Genomic DNA, 23,945 nt, shown 5'->3' on the forward strand with positions numbered 1-23,945 from the left:
TCCCAATAATTGATGCTCGACCATTTGGGAAAAAGCGATCCCTCCTCATCACCCTGGCCACCGGTCCTCTGCCCAAAGCTATCCGCTTTTGGGCGGGCATCCACACATGTTTCCCCCATCGACCGAAAGTGGAAGCGTGCTACAACTGCCGCCGCATCGGGCACCGCCAAGACGTTTGTCCGGCCCCAGCAAGCGGAAGATGTCATAATTGCGGCGATCAGCATGTTCCAACAGAGCCTCCAACCTGCCCACCTAAATGCATCGTCTGCTGGGACGGGCACCACACCGGGAACGTTGAATGCAAGTACCGCTACGCCCACCGGCCGCCACACACGACCCAACTAGCGGCCGGACACCAGTCCAGATCCCAGGAGAAGAAACAACCAGCCCCTCAGAAGCCATCGCGCAATGCATCGCGCTCCGCCTCCCGTGACCGGAGCCTCAAACCCAAGCAGGACCTCACCTGGGCCGATCGAGCACAAAAATCGCCGCCAGCCCCCGTCCAGCAGACTCCGAACCACAACAACGGTGGTGAGCTCCGGGCCCTGCGGGAGGAGGTAAGCCGCCTTAAAGCTATAACACAGCACTCACTAACCCCTCCCACCCCTTCTCTCATACCTTCACCACCCACTACTCAAACGCATGCTAACATCCCTCCCCATCCTCCACCCTCCAAAAAACAACGCACTGATCCCCCAACCCCCACCTCCGGATCGATCGATATCAACGCGAAGCTGAAAAATCTGTCCGACCAATTCGACATGAAGCTCCAGGAACTTGAAAGTCGCATCGAAAGTAAATTCAACGCCCTTATCAGTGACATAACTACAAAATTAGAGGCACGGATAGAACAATGCATGGAAACTATTCTCCAGAGGATGGTTTGCCTTCTAGAGACACGCCTCACACAGTTCCCTCCGCTTGCCACCCCCTTTCCCCTCACAGAACAACGTGCCGCCACGGATCTTCCCTCCTACACAGGACAACCGAATGCCGAACTCGACACAGATATAACCGAGGTGGAGGTCAGAGCCGCGCTGTTGACTCTCCGCACTAAATCCGCACCCGGAGCCGACTTGATTACCAACACAACACTGCGCAACCTGGATGACAAATCGATCACTCGCATCACGGAGTACTTCAACCAGTGTTGGAAGGAAGGAACGCTTCCCCAGTCCTGGCGTCACGCGAAAGTAATGTTCATACCGAAGCCCAACAAACCACTTACACTCCAAAACCTTCGCCCAATCTCATTAACTTCGTGTTTGGGCAAGCTTTTCGAACATGTTGTACTGGCGAGGCTTTCACAGCATATGACAGACCGTGACTTATACCCTCACAGCATGGTTGGCTTTCGCCCCCATTTGTCCACTCAAGGTGCCATGCTACAAATCACTCACGACATCTTCGACCCGCTCATTCCGGGCCACACAAAGGCAGTGCTGGCTCTGGACTTATCCAAAGCCTTTGATTGCGTTGAGCATCATGCGATCCTGACAGCACTTTCTCCACTGAACGTGGGTACACATACGTACACTTACATTCAGGCCTTTCTCACAGCACGCACGGCCGAACTTCAGTTCGGCCCGCTCACCCACCCAACATACACACTAAAGAGTGCCGGCACCCCTCAAGGGTCCGTCCTCTCACCTTTCTTGATTAATATCACCCTCATCCCCCTAGCTCGACAATTGGCAACTGTTCCTCATCTGAAACATACCCTATACGCAGACGACATCACGCTCTGGTCTACCCATGGCAGTGACGGTGACATACAGGACACCATCCAAACAGCCGCCAACCTAACGCAAAATTATGCAGTTAGCGTAGGACTAACCTGTTCTCCAGAGAAGTCCGGACTGCTCTGCATCCGCCCCAAAAGCCGCAACTCCCCCTCCCCACCCATCGTCATCGAACTGGATGGCATATCGGTACCAGAGGTCGACACCCTCCGGATACTGGGCATGCATATCCAGAGTGATGGGAAGAACACAAACACAATCCGGAGACTCAAGCAGGTTGCAGGGGCGATCTCGCACCTCATCCGCCGGGTCTCAGGCCGTTACCGAGGCATGAAGGAGGGCGACCTATGTCGCCTTATTCATGCCTTTGTACTCAGCCGTGTGCTCTACTGCACCCCCTACCTCCAACTCTCTCGCCGCGACACTGAAACATTGGACGCCCTCATCCGTCGGGCATACAAAGTAGCCCTCCACCTTCCCATAAGTACACCTACCGATCGACTTCTCAAGTTAGGCCTTCACAACACTATCGGGGAACTTATAGACGCGCACCGCCAAGCACAATACCTTCGTCTCACACAAACCGACACTGGTCGGCATATTCTACATTCTCTTGGAATCCAGATACCCACCAATGATCCCACATTACTCCCCATACCAAGACCCCTGCACCGTGAACTCCTCATTACACCACTTCCCCGTAACATGCACCCCGACCACCACGATAAATGTCGCAGAGCTCGCGCTAAAACTCTACACCTATGTTACGGCGCCGAACCAGACGCCGTATGGGTAGACGCAGCCTGCGTGGGTGATGAAGCGGTCGCTGCCATGGTGGATCACAATCTCTCTCCCATAGGTACACACACACTCCCTCCAGACACGTCCCCCGAAGCTGCAGAGGAAGCTGCCATTGCCTTAGCAATCGTAAACAGAGAAGCACGGTACGTCTTATCAGATTCCAAAACCGCAATCTTAGATTTTGCACGAGACCGAGTTCACGTCCCTGCTTTTTGCATACTGGATTCGCCCGCTGCAATCCGCCCCGTCAAGTGGAGTTGATTTGGGTGCCCGCGCACTGCGGGAATCCTGGAAACGAGGCCGCCAACCTCTTAGCCCGAGGTTCTTTAAACCGGGCTCCCGCGGCCTCCGATCTGGGATTCACGAAGGACCGCGCGCACACTTTCAACGAGCTGACTCAGGCCTATAGGGCAGCACGTCAGCTATATCCCCCACCGCACAAGTCCCTGAGCAACCGACAGGCAACCCTCTGGCGCCAGCTACAAACTCACACTCTTCCCTCTCCTCTCATTCTATCGCACTATCACCCCCTTTTCCTCATCTCAGCCTGTACCCTTTGCCCTGAACCTCATGCTTCTGCTATACACATCCTTTCTCACAGCCCGGCGGATCCTCCCCCGCGGGCCCTAGAGCACCTAAAGACTTGGGAGGATTGGGAGACCCTACTGCGCTCAGAGGACCCGGTTGAGCAGACCATGGCGGCCGACCGGGCTGCCAGCGTCATGGACCACCACCAAATGAACGCTTGAGCGCAAAAGGGTCGTGCGGGGGCCCGGGAGCCTGCGTGCTCCAAACTCCTCTGATGAATAAAGTTTTTCTCCTCCTCCATCATACTACAATGTACTAGAAAGGGCAGTGAAGCGGGCGGCGAGAGCGACCCATAGGACCGGTTGACGCCGCCGCTGGTGAACGAAGCGGCGGCGCTGTAGTCGTCCAATCTTGAAGGCGGCCGCTTTGTGTTGCCGGTTCCTTGGCTGGTACGCGCTTGTTTGGAAGTGATTCTCCCGCTTTTCTCTCATGCTATAACGTTCGAATGGCTTCTAAAAAACAACGCTTGAACCATTGCTTCGCTCCTGGATGCAGCACAGGGTACTCTCGAATGAAACAAACGGTGAAGCTTTCGTTGTTTAAAGCGCCCGCAGACCCAGAGCGAAGAAGCGTTTGAAAACGTTATTTGCACAGAGGCGACAAGAGACTAACACCGGACTCTGCAGTGTGTGAGCTACATTTTGAGCAGCGTTTCTTCGTTAGGGACTGTGTGCACATCATCAACGGCACGGAGGTACGGATTCCTCGCGGGACGCCAACGCTAACACCTGACGCGGTTCCCACCATCCTGCCTAACGTTGCCCCGCACTTGAGCGAGCGCTTGCCCCCAGAGAGAAACGTAAGGAAGAGATCTGAAGAGGATGCTGTGCCACGAAAAAGGCGACGGCTGTCAACTACGGACGAGTCAGCTGTGCGGAACAGGTCTCCTTCAAGCGTATCTGATGTCCTCAACGAGCCCACGGCGAACGACGACGCCCTTGCAACGATTGCAGCTTTGAGGGATGTGAAACTCCCCAACAGGTACTGGACATTTCACGAACTTCGGGAGGTTGACGGTGCGTGCTTTACGTCTTGTTCACTGAATGCTTCCACGGGTGAAGTGAAAGTAGAAAAGGCCGTGTTTTTTACTGTAAACGCCGACGGTGGTATCCACTCGAGAACTTTTGTTCAATGGAAATCCGTAGCAGAGGCTGCTGTTTTTACGATGCTAGATGCAGAAGCGGTATTGGACCAAGCATCTCTAGTGCATTTGTGCAAGGGTGCGGGAACACAAGGTGATTCTTTGACAGCCAACATTACTGTGAATTTGCAACGCCAGCTTGAGTTGAAGTCGGGAGCAGTTTTTAGTGTCAAGTGCCTTGGAAGCACCAAGAAAGACGGAACGCCCTGCTTCAGCTGTAAGTACTTGAGAAAGGCCCTCATCACAAGGCAGTCACGGATCAGGAAACGACACAAGACATCAAGGGCCTGCAGTAGTACTGTGAAAAAGCTGAAGGTGTGCGCCCGCAGGAACAAGAGGCTCATGGTGAGGCTGGGGAACCTAGCAAAAGGTGTTCGTAGGTTGAAGCATGAATCTGCTGCGACTGCTGAAGAAGTATTAGCAGCAAAGATAAGCTTGTTGTCACCAAAACAACAACTTGCCGTCAGACAGTGCTTCGAATCAGCAAAAAGGAAGAGCCCTTGCGGGATGCAGTATGATAAAGAATGGATGCTGTAGTGTATTCTGCTCAAGATAAGAAGCCCGAAGTTGTACCAATATATGAGAAAGCAAAACATTATTGCTCTGCCAAGTGAGACAACCATCCGAAAATACACGGCTCAATACAGAACTGGCTATGGTTTTAATGAAAAGATGTTGAGCGCGCTGAAAAAAAAAGTGGCTGAATTTGACAGCTTCCATCGACATGGAGGTATTGTCGTAGATGAGATGAAGTTGTCAGAAAACCTGTCAGTAAGTGCAGATGGCAAAGTTGAAGGCTTTGTGGATTTGGCGCAGTACACTCCTAAAGAACAGCACTCACTCCTATGCAATCACGGGCTTGTCGTAATGTTCGTGCCACTTGTGGGTAGCTGGACACAGGTGCTTGGAACATTTGCAAGTCATGAAAATGTCAAAGGCGACCTTTTAGCTAAGATTGTGCTCGAGGCGACAGTGCTGGCGGAGAAAGCAGGTTTGTTTGTAGACTTCCTGACCTGTGATGCGGCATCATGGAACAGGGCGATGTGGAGAAAATTCAATATACATGCTTCTTCAAAGGAAGTTGTCTGCAAGGCTGTGCATCCTGTTGACAGCAACCGCTTTATTCACTTTTTCTCTGATTTCCCGCACCTTGTAAAGAATGTGCGCAACCGACTTTTGAACACCGCATTTAACACACCTGAGGGACAAGTTTCACTGCAGTTTGTTAAAGAAGCGTTCAAACTTGACAGTGATTCTGTCACCCTGAAAGCGATGCCAAGTATTACTGCTGTTCACTTAATGCCCAATAATTTCGAGAAAATGAGGGCAAGTTATGCTTTTCAGATATTTGGAGACAGTCCACTTCGGGCCTTCTTCATTTATCGTACACAGCTGCAGAGACGCTTTGGGAACATCGATGCCACGGAAAGTTTTTTTTAAAAGGATGAAAGCTCTGATCGCTGTTATTACTGGCAGGTATACTGCACAAGCCGTCCAGCCAAACTCTCCTAGTGTAGGAGTCATAATGGAAATGCTTGAGTTCCTAAACAAATGGGAGGACCACACAGACAAAAAGCAGTTCCTCAGCCAATCTAAAGCAGAAGTGCTAAGAGTAACCCTTACCAGCACTCTTGAGCTCCTCGACTACCTACACAAGAAAGTGGGATACACGTACCTGATGACATCTCGACTCAGCCAAGACAAAGTTGAGAACTTTTTTGGAATTGTAAGGATGTCTTCAGGCTGCAATACACACTCGACCCCGCAGCAGTTTCTCCTCACAGTGAACTTCCTGTCGTTTTATAACCTTGCCCATAGCGTAACAAGTGGAAAGTCAACTGCAGATACAATCAGCTCCCTGCTCAGCATTGAAGACAATGAATTGATAGGCAAGAAGAAACTGATGGACACAGTGAATTTGTACTTGAACAAGCAAGCTCCTGCCAACGAGTCAACGTCAGGAAATTCTGCAGAACATCCATAGAATGTCAGAAGAAGCGACTCAAGGCTGATATGTCACATTGCCGGCTACGTTGCCAAGAGGTGCATCTTACCAAGCAGTTGCCCTGCTTGTACTGACTGCCTTCTGCTTTCAGCACAAGATGGGCGTCGCATGCCTGCAGCAGAATTCATCAAGCACATCGACCTGGGTGGCCTGCATTACCCCTCACTTGAACTGCTGAAGTTCATCTCACGTCTTGAAGATGTGTTTACAAGCTGCTTCAGTGGACGCAAACTTCATAGCGAGAGTGTTATGGATGTGTTGCACATGATTCATCATGCTTCCCCATTGCAGGTTGTCTGCGAAATTCACGCCAAGAGCCTAACAACACGCATTGTTGGGTTTTACGTTACTATGCAACTGCACTTTTTTGTGAAAGGCGAGAATAAGTCAAATCTGCTGAGGAAACGTAATTCAGCCAAGCACCTCAAACTAAGCAGGCTAAACTAGGTGCATGGAAACTCTCTTAACATGCATTATGCTTTTGCCTGCCTCGCCTGCTGTTATTTATTTTCTGAGATTTACCTTGCCAGCTGTGAGGATTCGCTGAATCAAAGCAAGCGGCTTCCCTTTTGTATAGTAGTTCAGTTGTTTTTCTACCCATTACAGGGTAATGTTCTCATTGCATTAGTGTGATAAACAATTTCATATATCAATGCCCTGCGCCCTACTGCCTCATGTGTGTGTTCTCAAATTCTGTGATGTATTGTCACTATTAAATCACAGATTACAGAGACCATGACCTTGTGTCCATTTTGTGGAATGCTGTAGCTCGTTTAACTGCTCGCCGCAGCGTGCACGGTCACTATAAATACAATCGGTTGCTCTGCCAGTTTAAGGAAGTTCCCACTTGACTTTCTGCATCAGTGGTGTGCTAGTCCTTTTTTTCAGCTTGCTTGACTTGCGTTTGGGGCACGATTCTTATTGGTAAATTTCAGTGTCCTTTTCAAAATAAATTGTTGCTGTGGGCGTATATGGCTGTTCAAATTCGTGCACGAATGTTTTATTATAGCTGTTTCAGCAACGAGTACAGCTGATTCTGCGTGACGTTCATTTTCGCGATCATTTAAAAAAAATTCGTTTCAGGCCTTGCATACTATGCTGTTGACAGGGGTTTCAAGAGAATGAGCGCGTTTCATAGTTGTGGCGACTAGCTACGTTTATGCTCCTCTCACACGGCATCCCTACTACGATTACCCAAGATCCGAATCTACTCGCTCTCTATCAGAGATTCGTCTGCGCTTTCAAATTCTGTGGGCTAAACAAACTCGATCCTGATTGTTAAAATGGTTCAAAAATGTTCTAATGGGGCTCAACTGCGATGGAAAGTGTTCGTGTTTTCGAGAGCGTGGCTCTATTCAAGCCGCCAGTACTTTCCCAAAATGCTTTTGCATCTGTGGGAAAACCAATCCGTCTTGTAGTTTCTGGTCCTTAGCAGATAATACAGACGAAATAAGCGAAGTGCTTACGCGCAAACATCTGAAGCACAGCTACAGCGCGCGTCAAGCACACGCGAGCGTCGCAGTGGATGCTACGTTTCGCGTGCTCCTCTTCAAGATTGGTCGATCGCAGCGCCGCCGCTGCTGGCGACGCCGCCGGAGTCACGCAGAAGCTGCCGCCCACTTCACTGCCCTTCTAGTACACTGTAACCATCCTACTACTACTATAGTGCCTAGAATATACTGGCTAGTGTGCGGAGCGCGCGCATTCCGTACGAGAGAGGGTGGCACCGCACGTGATGACTGCGCGTAGTGGCCGCAAGTGGCGCTGCCGGACGAGTGGGTGCATGAGAGCCGCCAAGCTCCTGTCGTCCCATGCTTTGCTCAGCGTTTGACAGCTGTCAGTGTTCGACCTGTTGTAGTGTCAAGTTCGTCGTCGCAAAATGTGGGCAGCAACGTCCTGAGATGTTGAAGGCTAAGCGGCAATGCAAAGAAAGGACGTGTTTTGTGCCGCTGTGCCGGAGCGGATATCGTTTGAACGAGGAAAAGGTGTCTTTGTTCACCGCACCGACGGACCCAGCACGGCTTGCAGAATGGGAGAGCAAAATCAAGAGGGCAGACAGGAGACTGACGCCGAAGGCTGTCGTGTGTGAAAGACATTTTGAGAGTGGCTACATCGAACGATATTTTCAGACTACGGTGAACGGTGTCGTCAACGAAATCGCCCGAGACAAGCCACGTCTGAAGCCCGATGCTGTCCCTACGGTCTTCGAAGATTATCCGACACATCTTGTACCTAAAAAGGCGGTGAAACGAAAAGTGAGAAACATTTGCGACCAAGAACCGGCACCTAAACAACAGAAGCGAAATGTCGAGCTGGTGGACCCTGAGTAACCACAAGGGTGTGCTTGCAGACCACGGGATGGTTATGCTGTTTCAACCCTACAACGGTAAGTTGTTTTAAAAAGAGACTACTGTCAAACACATGACATAAGTAACATGGTAATCTTGCACCATCATTGTTCTTGCCCATTTTTTAGGGAGTTGGACACAAATACTTGGCGTTTTTGCCTCGAAAGGCAATATTCAAGCAGCTTTTTCACTCACTTAGCATTTCACTCACTTAGCATTGTCGGCCTCTGTGTAGGCATAATGGGCATCTGGAAAGCAATGTTTTAGCTACTTGAAATTTTCATGTAGTCATCTAAGAAGCTCTCTTCATCTATTGTGTAATTAGAAGCTGTAATTAGAAGCTCTTAAAATGTGTATAAATTATAGGTGGGAACAAATTCATAACAGAGAATTGCGTATATTCAGATTTCTTGCCAATATATTCAAAAGCTTAAAGTTAGAGGTCCTGCACTCCTGCTACCGTGATTAAGATTTCTAAAATGTGCTGCTCTATTAAACTCAATTAAAATTCTGTGAGTGAAGCCTACATTGTGTCTTTCTCACGCTGGCTTTCAAAAGTCTTGTTCTCGCATCATTTCATACTTGACTAATGTACAAAATATGTGTTTATAGGTTCTGCTATTCACCTGAGGAGCAGCACGAAAAAAAAAATCTTTGAAGCCTGGTAATCCAGATAAAAAGTTCCTGGAAGTTCCTGGGCAGACAAAAGGCTGAATCCGAAAGCTGTCGTGTGAGAAAAGCATTCTGAGAGAAAAGCATTCACGATCACCCCCTTAACTTAGGGTCTTCGAAATACTTTGCAAGAAGAGCCGAATGTTCGTGAAACGTCAATGCTGGTTCCAGTGTTCACTATCCAATTTCTTGCATATATTTAGCGCCACTTCATAATGTTTCACCTAATATAAAATTACAACAGAGTCACCTTGCGTAGCATTGATTCCCAAGTTACGTGGGATCTGCGTCTTTTTTTTTTTTTTTGCGGGCAAGTAGCAGATGGCGAAATGTATGTCACGAAATGATCTTCATTTTGCTATTGCAAAACGCCAGTACTGTGAAAGCAATAGAGTAGTTCTTATACAATAAAGCATTATGTAAAAAAAACACTCCGAAAATGCAGCAAAATAATAGTTGGCCTCGCGCGGCTCGGCCTCCTGCACGCTTCGCGGCGCTTGCGGAGCGCAATTGAACGCAAATGCACCCACTCGCATAGCAGCGCACCATGCGGGCGCTGCCGGCAGTCATCAGCTGCGGGGCCATCTCCTAGCCCGCGCTCAGCACACTAGCCAGTATATTTCTAGACACTGTACTACTACCCATCATTCCCATGGTCGCTGAACGATCGCAGCGCCAAAGTGCCCTCTAGTTAACTTTGAAAAACTCTATGGTACCAGCTGAGCGTTTTTAACCTGCGGCCCCTAGGGGCGCGTCAGTCGAAAGTTGTTCGAGACCTGCAATTGTGCATCACTGTTTCGGAGGCTATGCAAAGTGCTGCATTGTTGCACCGTCCGCCGCAGGTGACGCTAGCGACCGAGAACATTCTAAAGTAAAGGAGGAAAAGGGTGTGGCAGCCGTTTTTCTTCTCAAGCGGCAGGCATCTTCTAGAGGAGGCGTTGGTGTGACATTGGCGGCGTCACCGCCATGCATGGCGCCGGGCGGCGAGTGAGCCCATTACCCTATTCTAGCTCACTTTATAGTAACTGGTAGGTCTTCTGTGACTTTACCCTAGGTGCTTGGTCAAGTTTGGTCAAGGTTGATTTTGGTGTTGTGCGGCGGTGTGTATGGATTACGGTATTATTCCTTGCGAATATGGTGATGTGGCAGTGATTCTCGGCCGACCCATCCTTCAAAGGGGGGAGATCGAGCGCCGTGGGTGTTTCGTGCAAGCGGTAGCGTTGAATGACCAACATCCCGCGTCGATGTGATATGCTCAAGTGCTGGCTGTCTTGCGTGCGCTGTGTGTTGGTGTGTTTGACAAATTTAGTTTCCTGCTCATTTAATAATACGTTAGTGTTGGCTGGTTTATGCGAGCCGTAGCGTTGAATTACACCCGCGTAGGCGTGATCATGTTTGTGCAGACATATTTCCGAATGAGATTTAAGATCTGACACACTGTACTGACAGCACCACTGTCACACGGGTTCTTGTTTGCTATGTCGTACCCTTGTATATCGCAGTTAGATGACGGCTGCACCGTATTTGATCCGATTAGTTTGGGCAGTTAGCGGTGACTACTACTGGTGTCACTCGAATACTTCTGATCGAGATCGACAGGTCTGTCGCTGCTGCGCCGGATCGATTTGGCGCAGACGCCCTTGCTGATTGCAATCAAAAGTGCCCGTGTGACACCGGTATGATCGCACTTGCGAATGGTCAAACCCTTTCTGTGCGCTCTAGTGGTCTCTAGCTTCTTGGCTGCTGGTTGCGTCAGTAGACGAGCTTGCAAGAAAAACAGTTTACTACATATACAAAGCTATTCTATCAAAATTATGCAGAAAAGGTGCATCATACTGGGTAGCTAGGTATGTAATAATGGGACGTCCGTAAATAAGCACATGTACATAGAAAGACTGGAAGCTGGGCCAGTTGGTGACAGTACTTTAACATATTTTAACACAGCGCACCACTATGCAGGCACAAGAGCGATTTGTCCCTTCTCTAGTGTCTGTGTAGTCCTGCCCTGTGTTACAATATGTTCAAGCACATGTATGTATTCGGTCTTGCTAAATCAAGTATCACATGTAAAATTGAAGGACATTTCATTCTTTAGGAAGTACAATGTCATTTTGGGTCTTATTACTAGTTTTTCTGCTTGTTGTTTTTTGATCAAGGGGATGTGATGTTTACATCACTATCAGATTAGCACATTTGTCCCCGCTTAGTAGTCGGTGCCTGATACAAGCTTTTGGTCTTCGTTGGTGCGTGTGCGCAATATTAAATAGCATCAAGTTACATTTCTCGGCTCCTTTATATTATAAATAACTTCATTTCTTAGGATAGGCACAATGATAAATTAATATGGTTCTTGTATTGAACGAAATTTCTCAAAATTTTGTTGAGCCTTGTAAAAGACAAGTCCACTTGTCAAAACGTCGTCTCCAGCACCCACCCCCCGTTTACAAAATTTTGATGGCTCCCCAATGTGTAACTTTTACTAATAGATACTAATAAAACTCCATCTAGCAAAACCATCTTACGAAATTTCTAATTTAGTAAAGAATTTCCATTCACCAGCAAAAATCTGTAGAATGTAATGTTGTATTCAAACCGATTTAAAGTTTTTTTAAAGTGACTATGTAAAAAAGCAGTGATTTTTTTCATAATTTTCCTGCAACAGATTTGAGTATGCGCTCTGACACTACCACATTGAAGCATTTATGTGCCCTCGCTTTACTTTTATGGAGCTGCATGCCGTAAGCCTGTGCAGAACAATGAATGCAGCCTTTGGTAGTGCTTTTACGTTCCAGATGGTGGCAGAGGTGATGGTCGTTGCTTTTATTATTTCATGGCTTATGCGACAGAAGGCACTGGTCACTCTTAGTCTTTTTCTAGCTTGGAATGCTCGCACAATCACTGCATTCATTCTCCTTGTCATTGCATATTGGTAACTTGTCATAGCCTCATGTCTCCCTGGTCTGCATCAGGTGGGACATGGTGTCCCTCTATGTGAAATTTGCCCCTCGGATTTTCAAGACACAAAGGTCAGGCTAGAAGTACTCTTTGCTATTCTAATCAATCCATGTTCTTGTAGAAGCCACAAATATATGGCTGTTTTTAATGACCAAATAATGACAAAAGGGGTCTAGAGGAGCTCAAAGTTTTGACAGTTAATTCATCATATCCTGCATCAAAAATTATAGGCACACATGTGTGGAGTAAGCTAGGCTCACATTGAGAGCATACTAACTAATCACAATCTGTGAACTTGTTCTCTATTTACCAAAAAGACAAAGTATCACTGATACCTAACGAACCTCGTGATTTTATACAGAATGCATCCATGCATTCTCGAGTAGTTGTGTCTCTGCTTCTGCCAATCCAAATCTTATCCAGGTACGGCTCACACTTATGAGAATCGCAATGTGGCAGCAAATGTGCCCCATCTTTATCTTTTAACGAAAGCTCGCGTTTCTGTGCATGCTCATTCATGCATATTCTTGCCCGGCCAACGTTCATCTTTTGCTGTAGGATAGTGCGAATTCATAAATGACCACGTTGACACATTTTGTGCGGGATTGGCGTGCCTTTGTTGCTTCCATCATATAGTATACATGAGAAAGCTGAGATGATTTTCGTGGCCTAGAAAACAAAATCGGCATACCATCTCTGTTTGCAACCATTTTTAGGTCGTGTGCAGCTCGGTGCATACACATTACAACCTCACGTCTCGCTGTTTTGTGCTCTTGCTCTACCCCAGTACCGTGGTGTTCTCTCTTGATAGTCTGGGGGAGTAACTCAGCTACAACGTTAAGGAGCATGCGAAGGAAACCAACCACAGACAACCTGTCCAATCGATTTTGAAAAGTCTTCTGCATAACTTGGGAGCACGGCCCTGCACATGCATACTCTGAGCATTGTTCAGCTATGGCCCTTTTCACAGTTTTGGAATGCGTCAACTCATATGGAAGCAATTTTTCAGCACACCTAGACAAAAAAGCCAACAGCCGTGACGACTCTGCAAGGTAATGCGCTAAGCCAAAAACTGCAAAAAGACACAAGCCTTAAACTCATGTGTAAACACCGATCCTTTTTCTGTCTGCGAAAGCCTGCTAGAACATTGTTAACAATGGGCTAATATGTGACTGTGGTTAGTTTCTTTAAAATAATAAAAAAATTATCATTATACGTAAAAACTTCAAAACCTCCCACAAATTAAAATGTTGGTGGAACATAATGAAAGCAGTTACGATCAAGCATAAGAAATTGCATAACACAGGAGCAACATACGAGCTACCTTTAACATAAAACTTGAAAAGGGCCATAAAAGCTTATACTGCCATGCCCGTGGCATTTCTGAAGGCAACCATACCACTCTCGTCTGTGCAACTTCTTATGTAGAAAAACAATTCACCGTGCGGGACAGAATAAAATGAGTCCTCAACATCTACCAAGAACAAGTACCCATCGAAGGATTCTTTGAAGAAAGTGGATGATGCATGAGAAATTCTCAGTTTAAAACGGGTCTCTCATAACAACTGAGTCTAGCCGCTTCATTAAAAACTGACTAATCATGTTCTGCCAGATACCTCAATCACTCACAATTGTCCCTAATGAAACACCCGGCTTATGCGTCTTGGCCGTAGCAAACACAGAAAGGGTGTTCTTTTTGCTGGCTGCAGTATGCAATAGACTCTGCTAGTTGTGCAAGTTCCAAGTCCTTACTCAGAGCCACTGCCTTGCTTTTCAAAACTCTTGTTTCGATGACTTTTAACTTGACGAAGTTCATGTAGACTGCTTATCTTTCCTTGAAAGTTACACAAATCTACATTCATTACAACGAAGCCACTACTTTTATCCACTCGAAATGGGCACAAATTGTTGCACTTGAAGAATGACAACACCCACCAACGTATCCTACTGACGAAGAGGGTTTTTCCCTTGTTCTTGCTAGAGCTTAGACATTGTCTTGTAAGCAATCGTCCCAAACTGCGACATCGACTTTTGCCGCAACTCGTCGGTGCAATGCCAGTAATTAGTGAGCCAGCAACAGAGGTTTTCGGCTGAATTTCGGGCCTTTGTTGAGTATATAGTGTACACTTTCTGCAATGTGAACATTTCCCAGCCCAGTGAGGCCTTCCCGGGTCGTGCGAGCAGGCTTCTTTAGTATGAAACAGCGGGCATGCCTCATCTTCAGGTTCCAGTTTGCCTCAGTGATGTGGGCTGCTGAACACTTGGCATCGCGAAACTTCTTTAGTACCAGCCACTCCAGGTTCAAACTGAAGCAAAGCGAACGAAGCAGGTAAAGAAAGCACACCACCTGCTGCCACAAATCATGATTTCACATACTTTCGTAACAATACCAAATGAAGGTGTGACTTCCCCAAAAAGAGCACTCGCTTCTTGTAGAGCATGGCCTTTCGGAGAAGTCATGCCTTCATTTGGTTGTGTTAGCAAATATGTAAAATTTTAAAATCCGAATTGTGGTGGCAGGCGCGCTTATTTATTTACCTCCTTCATGCAATGTGCTTTAGTTTGGAACTGGAGTGCTTGGTGCTAAAGAAGTTTTGCAATGCCAACCGTATCATACTTGACCAGGCACAATAACAAGCACCTAGTCAGGCATGTGCTATCAAGTCGAAACTCATCATCTCTCAGAATTCACGTGCTGAAAGCGCCCTGAGGAACCATGCATCTACGGTTAAACAGGCACACCTTTCAACATGGTCACACTTGTGCAAAGCAGCCCTGCACGTCTATTAGGTCACGCGTGCTCCTGGGAACACTACGTCGGAGCCCACAACTTCCACAAGGTACCACGGATTAAGCCTGGCTGCAGATGCACTATACAGAGTCGGGGACATGGCTGTACATGGTTCTGCTAAATATTCCAGATATGTTTCAACGTTGCTAGAAACATGTTGAAAAGCAGTAGGTAGTACAACTACAACACGTAAGCAGTAGCACTGCGATGCGAGTTGAATAACTTATTGGTATTGAAACCAACCTGCGATGTGCAACAGCTCAATAGCGCATGCTATTTTTGTATATCAGCCTTTTTTTTATGTCCAATGCTTTACAAAGGCTTCTCGCAGTTACCTATAATTTTCCCAACCCTGTGCAAGCTTAATCGGGGCACGTTACCGCTGCGAGAATGGCCTTCAAATTGTCGTTCTTCATGCAGATCCTCCTGTCATGGTCAGCCACCTTGCCCTTAAACGTCGTCAACACCGAAGCATGCCCGTTTCGCCTTGTCCCACAGCCAACAAGGCCCGTCTTCCAATCTGTCAACGCGGACACCCGCAAGAACTTCTTTCTGGCCCTTCCCGCCGATTCTGGACTCACACCGCTACCTGGTCTGGCAATCACAAGCCACAATCAGCGCGGCGGATTTATCTTCCGGACTACAAAAGCCCTCCTCCCTCCGTAGCCAGTTGGGGCACGTTACCGCTACAAGCATGGCCTTCAAATTGTTGTTTTTCATGCAGGTTAGTTACGTACCCCGCGCCTTCTGTATTCGTTCTAACGATCCTTTTTTGTTAGCGGTGTCGTGCCCCATTAAAGTGCTTGACTTCTGCCGCAAAACTGTGTATGAATCCCTTTTTGAATACTGTGCAACGTGCCACCTTATCGGTCTACTTCTAATTCTGTCGGGTGATGTTGAGATGAACCCGGGACCCCCCGGAAACTTTAGAAAGCCTTGCAGAAAAGGTATCCTGCTGAGAACTTACACAATCTACCATTCGGGACAAACTTGCATCTATCCGCTTGGCTCATGCTAACATCCAAAATCTTGTCGGCAATCTCTCGTCGCGTCTAATGATGTTGAAAAAAAATTCGACATAAACCAGTGCAAAAGCCCACCTCTCGAACCCCCCCCTCCCTCCGAAATCGCTTCTCTTTCTTCTGAGGTAAAACAACTCGCTGACAAATGTGATGACGCTGAAAACCGCCTACGCCGATCGAATCTATTGTTCTTCGAAATTAAAGTCGAAAATACAAAAACTTGGGCCAAATCTGAAGCAAAAATAATTTCTTTTTGCGCCACGAACCTCGAAATCATTATCACCGATGCAGCTTTAGAGCGTGCGCACCAGCTCGGTCGCTACTGCGCCGACAAAATGCGCCCAATTATCGTTAAGTTTGCGCACTTCAAAGATAAATCTAGAATCCTCCGGTTTTCTCGGAAACTGAAGGAAACAGCCTTCTTTATACGGGAAGACTATTCAGCACGCGTGTGCCTCGCAAGGCAAAAGTTATACTCTTTTGGGCAGCAAAGTAACGCAACCTTGAAAATCCGCTTTGACAAACTGACAATTGATAAGAAACGATACACCTACGACGCAATGACCGATTCCATTGTTGAACTAACAACATAGCAATTTGCACGTGCCCACAAGTCCGCTCTCTCTCATGCTAACCTTCCAAGCAAGCTCTTCACAGCCATTTCAGCCTTCCATAACGCAACTGTAATGCTTACTAACGCCCGGAGCTACCTGCCCAAAATAGAAAACGTTGAAGCTCTACTGGAAGGTAACAGTACTGATCTCGCGATATTTACTGAATCTTGGCTTAACCCAGACATTCAGGATAACGAACTACTTTCCGCAAAATCTTCATACTGTATTCACAAGCAAGATAGGCTGGGGCGTCGAGGAGGCGGGGTTGTGGCGCTTGTAAAGCCTAGTTTGCCTTCCTCCAGAATTGATGCAGAATGCCGTCATGAAATCCTGTGCGTAAATCTAACTTTTCCAACCAGTAAAACAGTACTAATTGCATGTTAACGAGCCCCCGACACTGACGATAATTTTACACAAGAACTCTACTCTGTTGTCTTAGACCTAACTTCTCGCTTTCCCCGTTCTAACTTCTTGTTGTGTGGCGACTTCAATTTCCCAGACATTTATTGGGTTCACTTAGCTGTTCACTCACCCCTTTCAAGAAACTTTCTAGATATGTGCCTTATGTTTAATTTTGCCCAAATGGTTACTATGCCCACTCGTGGTACCAACATACTCAATTTATTTTTGGTCTCAACTCCCGATCTTGTAAACTCAGTTCGATGCGTAGATGGTATCAGTGACCATAAAATTTTATTAATTGGCCTTTCCATTCCTATTCCTACCCGACAACCTCTCAATAAGTACATCCGCGATTATAACAAAGCCAATTTTTCCAAAATTAATGATGAACTGGCAGATTTCTATGAAACCTTTTTTCATTGTGTTGCTTCGCGAACAGTCGAACAAAACTGGGTGTTATTTAAAAACAAATTGCTGTCCTTAATTGACAGACATGTACCTATAATCTGTATTCGCGGGAATGCCGAAAGACCATGGTACTCTAATTCCTTGAGGAGGCTGTCAAAGAAGAAAAAACGCCTCTCCAGAGAAGCCAAGTTATAGAAATCCCCTGTTAAATGGGAAAAGTATCGCACATGTTTGTGCGAGTACACTTCACTGCTAAAAAATGCAAAAAGGCAATTCTTTGGTCATGATCTCCTCGACATCCTGCGCGACAACTCACAAAAATTTTGGAAGTATTTGATTCCTAAAAACAGCGCTGCTCAAAACTTGCCATTTACAAATCCCGATGGTTCGGCCGTTTTCGCCACTGACTCCGCCGAAATCATGAATTCCCATTTTTCATCTATATTCACGCATGAACCCTCCTTTGATGTTCCGTCCTTGCCGCCCAGAGACTTCCCGCAGATGCCACGCATTTTTGTTACAAGCGAAGGAATAGCAAATCTAATCGACAACCTTAAATTCTCGAGTTCCCCTGGCCCATACAATATACCCGCTAAAATTCTGAAAAGCACAAAAATAATGTCCAGTCTTATCCTACAATTTATTGTTAACCAATCCCTTGACACTGGTTTCATTCCTAAAGACTGGAAGATAAGTAAAGTCACCCCCGTGCCCAAATCAGGAAGCCCTTCAGACCCCTCAAACTATCGTCCTATTTTGTTAACATGCATTGCCTGCAAGCTGCTAGAACACGTAATCTACTCCTGCATTGCAACTCATCTGGACCAAAATTCCTTCTTTTTTTCTAATCAGCACGGGTTCCGGCGTGGACTGTCGTGCGAGACACAGCTGTACGAATTTTCTACTGACCTTCATTTTAACCTAGACTCTTCTTTTCAAACAGACGTAATATACCTTGACTTTTCCAAAGCTTCCGACCGTGTTCCCCACCGCCGTCTAATAAGTAAACTTTCTTGTCTCAGTATAGACCCCTTAGCCCTATCTTGGATTAAAAATTTTCTAACCAGTCGTGTTCAGTATACTGTTGTCACGAATAATGAATCAACTCGTGTTGATGTAGTTTCCGGTGTACCGCAAGGTTCCGTTCTTGGGCCTCTTTTGATTATAATCTTTATTAATGATATTCCAGACAAAATTTTATCCACCATCCGCCTTTTTGCAGACGATTGTGTGCTTTACCGTCGCATCTCATGTTGCACTGACCAAATTACACTCCAGAATGACTTGTCTAACATACATAATTGGTGTTCGCGGTGGCTAATGCAGCTTAATACACAAAAATGTAAATTCATGCAAGTTTCGTGCAAGCGCACTAACTTTTCCTTCCAGTATTCTGTGAACTTCCAAACCACCCAGGTAGACTCCTATCGTTATCTTGGCGTCAAATAACAAGTAAACTGACATGGTCCGAGCACATAGAACAACTAGTCTCCGCTTCAGCAAAATCACTTGGCTACATTAAAATATCGCTTACGTCCTGCCCACCGCAAATCCGAAAATTAGCTTATGAAACCTTCACGCGTACTAAACTTGAATATGCTTCTGCTATTTGGAACCCTCACGCGTACTAAACTTGAATATGCTTCTGCTATTTGGAACCCTCACCAAAATTACCTAATCGACGCATTAGAAGCAATTCAAAATTGCGCTGCCAGATTCATCACCTCACAATACAGTTCTCGCTTAAGTATTACCAGTATCAAACTATCCCTCAACCTCCCTTCTCTAGAAATTCGCCGCAAGGTCACTCGGCTCTGCCTTCTGCACAAACTATACCATAATTTCCCGTCGCATTGCAATACCGTTCTTCTACCTCCCGCCCGTTCATCGCGTCGTTTCTCTAACTCCCTATGTTTACAGCGCTTACATGGTTCAACTAACGCTTTCAATAAACCATTTTTACCTACTGCCATTGAAGACTGGAATAACCTGCCTGAATCCATAGTGTACGAACAAAACCCCTTAAAATTTAAACAGCTAATCACAAATCACTTGATATGTTAGTTAATTTATAATTGGTGCCGTTTTCTTCCACGTATATACATATTTTTCCTTCTGTTGACATTGTTTTTTATCATGTAGTTCACTTTCGATTATGCTTTGTACCATTGACAATCATGCATCTGTTGAATTGTGTTTTTGCCTCCCCCTTATGTAATACCCCGCAAGGGGCCTTTAAGGGTTCAATAAATGATGATGATGATGTCGATCTTATGCGTGCTACTCCCATTTAGCCTTCTGCCTTTCTTAGCTATTTTTCCCATCTTTTCGTAGCCAAACAATCCCTCTAACTGGTCACTTGTCTGTCCCTCACATTGCTTGACCTGCCCGGGTCCCCCTTTCTTTTTAATGTCAGCTAGAATCTAGCCCTGTTTGCTCTCTATCGAGCCCTGCTTTTTAAATATCTCTATGTTATGCTAACCATTTTTTGTTTCTATTTTGCATAGTTCTTAATCTGTTCTGACCTTTTTTTTTCTTTTCTTCTTTTTTTACTATCATTCAAGTTTCTGCACCATATGTTAGTACTCACAGCATACAATAGTTGACCACTTTCTGTTTTAGGGACAGTTGTAAATTGCCTTTTATGATTTGAGAATGTCTGCCATTAAAGCTTTAGCCCATTCATTATGTTTGGTGAATTTCTTTTTCATGATTAGTGTGTCCTGTGAATATCTGACTTAAATGCATATATATTGCAAGGATTCTAGTGTGCCGTTGCGAACTCTCGCTCTCTTGTTTGGCCTCCTAACATTAGCTATTTGTCTTTTACTTATTTATTTGTAATCCTACTTGAACACTTTCTCGGTTTGGACCCTCAGTTCATTGTAGTTCAACGGCACCACCGCTAAAAAGCAAAATGTCATTTGCAAAGCACAAGTACCGAGATAATCCTTGTAAATGTTTATTCATGTTTCTTATCAACATGGTGGCTCAAATACTTCTGCTAAGCAAGCTGTAAATATTGCTCATTTTTGTCTCCTTGCCAGATCCACTTCACGAATCAAATTTTTCTGCTCTGCGACAGCTCCTCCCCATGAAGAGGCTTTTGTAGTCGCCCCTCAAGACCTGAATAAAGGTCATTGTCTGTCTGTCTGTCTGTCTGCTGTGGACTCTCTGTAGATGTTGACTAGGGTATTCATGCATGCATTATGCACTAGCTACTCTAAGACTGCTGGTATCTCTACCGAGTCGAATGCCTTTTAGTAGTCTCTGCAAGCTAAGTAAATGTATGTATTCCGTTTTGCAGATTTTTCAGTTGGACAGCGCATGACTATGATCCACAGTGGGACGTCTGTTGATCTGTGTATGATTCTTCAAATCTTTCATCTCTTTTTTTTCTGTATTTGTTTGGTATTGGCATTTTTACAGTTCGGTTGTACATTTGATTTGCCAGTACGTGAGGCATTGTGCAGAAAGTGTCACAAGCTTGTTAAACGCGAGATCTCCATCTTTGATCGGGTCAACAATTCCGCTGCACGATTTTTCGTTGGTCATGTTTTGTAGGGCTCTATTCCATTCTCTCAGGGTAGGGTATTCAAGGAGATTCGTTCCTGGTTTGGCTTCTGATTTTATGTTTCTTTCTAACTTTGTTTATATTTACTCATGAAATTTAAGTGTTTTGTTGAACTTCGGTTACTTTCTCTGTTAGGTGGCTTATTCGTGAGCTGTAGTAAAAGTCTTCTGCCACCTTACTATAGATGTTGAAACTGCTGATTATGTTACTCTCCCTGTTGGAGTGTGCATTCGTAATTAGTTTCCTGTTGTCATGCTCTGGCCTTTCTTTGAATTCTTCATCTAAATCTTTGGTGCTATAAATCCCCATGTCGGCAATTTTCTTTTTGTTAATCAGCCCCTTTAGCTCAGTTAATTAAAATTTAGATCTTGAGTGGGTAGCTTTTGTAGATTGTTATTTCTTTTTTCTCTTTTTTTGTCATTTGGGAGAGTTTGCTTACTTCTTGCCCTAGTGCTTTAACCTAACTGCAGTTGTGTTTTAGGAATCAATGTAGTTAAGGTTTTGTTCACTTCCTCTATGTCATAATTTTTTCCTTGTTAAGGCCTCGCATACGAGTGTTCTAGGGCAGTGCTGAGAATGCGTGCGACTGTGGCTCTGCTCTATTTTCAGAGGAGCCTTGCAATTTCTCTGCAAGTTAATAATAATAATAATAATAATAATAATAGCATTTTTGGGTGCCTTAATGTTCTGCATTCAATTTTTGCGGGCTTACTGATGATGATGACAATGGTATTCAAGCATGTGAAGAGATCGTTTTCGTCAAACATTTAAAATGAAAGATTAAAAACGAAAACGTATTAAGCACGAATCGCCGGTCATCGATGCTGTATTTGAAGTGGTAGCTGCGTTGAACTTTGTTTGCTGCAACTTAGGCTTACGTTGGCTTGTCGGCACTGCGTCCGTTTCCTGTGAAGAAAAGTGTCATGGCGGCTTCCGGTTTTGTCGTTGAACCAGCGCGAAGTTCAAGCTACATGTTTATTTGCGGCAAGCACTTTTCCTCGCGATAAATCTACTCTTCAGTGACGACAGTGATGAACACAAATGTTCACAGGTTCATAGTTCACCTCGTGTCAAGGACGGGTAAGCTGTCAACCTCTAACTAATCTCCAGGTGAACGCGCTTTTGCACCATTAATTTCGTGGCAGTGGTGTTAATACCACTCTGTGTTAATGCACCACAATTCGAAAACGTCGCTGCGCAAGTTGCTCAGTTTGTACAGCAGCCTGATGAAATTATCCTAAAGGCTGATACAGTTCTTGACAATAAAGGTAAGACTTTTATTGTTTACCGTACTTCCGCCATACGTGTTGCGTACTTCTCTTGTTGCGATACGTGAACTTAGGATGTACATTTATTGTGTGTGTAATTTAAACACGTTGCTGGTTTTAGGATCACGTGTCGCTCTTTTGCTGTGCCCGATCTACAGCGGGAGCGTTTCAACCAGGTAAAATCGGTTGCACTGACACTGAGTGATGGACGAGTCAGCTGCTCAGTGCTGCATAACAAATTATAGTGATACGTCACATTTGGCCCACTTTTCAAATTGTTATGCTATTTGAATAAATGAACCACCGAAAAAAAAATGCAGATGAGGGTCGGCGGGGGGGGGGGGGGGGAGTTTTTCATTTTCGCCCTGGAATGAACTCTTCAACGGTTAGCCAGCAGTCATGCCTCCGGCACTTGATATGCTGGTAATAAAATAAAAAGACGCAATTACTAAATATTCTAATTTCGGTGCTACAGTGTAAAAACATCATTCTTTTTGTTTCTTTCATATTTTCAGTCTTAGTACAGTACGGACTAGTCTGTAGACGCAAGATGGCAGTAAATAAATGAAGAGCAATCATTAGTTCACTAACTCAGTCAAATTATTGCTCAAAAGAAACAAAGACAATGGGTGCATTGAATATCTACCAAAATACAGACAAAAATGAGCTATTATCAACACGGATTATACAAGGTAGTACCAATTTTATTATTTTTTTAAAACCAGAAGTGTCATATTGTGAAACCAATAAACACAGAAGTTGTGAGGAAGACAAGCTTAAAAAGATGAAACGTTTGTGAACACGGGTTGTCACTACAGCCATCGTCTCAACATGCAGACTTCTTCAAGGCTGCAACTGCCGACCTATCTGAATTGTGTAGGGCAGATTTATCAAGATGAAGGGAACCCACATACACTGGTGCTAACAATCAGCAAATCACCACAAAACATTTCACATATGCTGTACCAACAAGGCCAAAATTCATCCCTTGCCTACCTTAGTGCATTTTGTATATTCTCATACCCTCTCCTCTAACTTAAACAAAGCAGGGAAGGCCACAATGAAAAACGGGGAAATTAAAACGAGGAGTCTGCATGCTCAACTGGCTGAGTTAAAAGCCAATCCCCTGTAATGGGCTGCGCCAGGGTAAAAGGGGCAATCAATCAAAAGCCCATGAAACAGAAAGAAATGAGGGGCAGGAGGGAGCAAGTGTTTTGCATGGATGGGTACAAAAAGGAGAAGACATTTTGCTGAATTATCTTTGCCTCGAGGAAGCACCACCTGACAATGGGGATAATTAGCTTTAGAAATTCTTTGAAGAATGGCTTATTTTTTATAGGTTTTCGTTGTGTATGTGCCATGTCAAATTGGTTCAAGTGCCCCCTTTGAAACATTTCTACTAGTTGGCTGGAATGTATTAGGCTTGTCAATAAGGTGCGGCAATTTTTCTTTTTCGAAAAGCTGGTTACTGTATTTAACGTTTAAGATCGTTGAAGATATCACTAAAACTTGATTCACTCACGCTAACATGGCTCAGAAACTTCCTAACTAACCGCCAACAGTTCACTATCGCCAACAATCACTCTTCATCACTCTGTTACGTTTCCTCTGGTG

At 45.4% G+C, this 23,945-nt stretch overlaps 1 long non-coding RNA gene across 1 annotated transcript; it reads left to right on the forward strand.

The window, feature by feature from the left end:
• Positions 1 to 10,167: 10,167 nt before the first annotated feature.
• On the forward strand, positions 10,168 to 20,642 carry LOC142784462 (uncharacterized). Its single transcript, XR_012888643.1, has 3 exons — positions 10,168 to 10,325; positions 15,464 to 15,767; positions 20,537 to 20,642. It is a non-coding gene; the product is annotated as an uncharacterized LOC142784462 (long non-coding RNA).
• The last annotated feature ends 3,303 nt before the right edge of the window (positions 20,643 to 23,945 follow it).

The sequence above is a fragment of the Rhipicephalus microplus genome, unplaced genomic scaffold (genome assembly GCF_043290135.1).
Source record: "Rhipicephalus microplus isolate Deutch F79 unplaced genomic scaffold, USDA_Rmic scaffold_14, whole genome shotgun sequence".
Taxonomy (NCBI): Eukaryota; Metazoa; Arthropoda; class Arachnida; order Ixodida; family Ixodidae; genus Rhipicephalus; species Rhipicephalus microplus.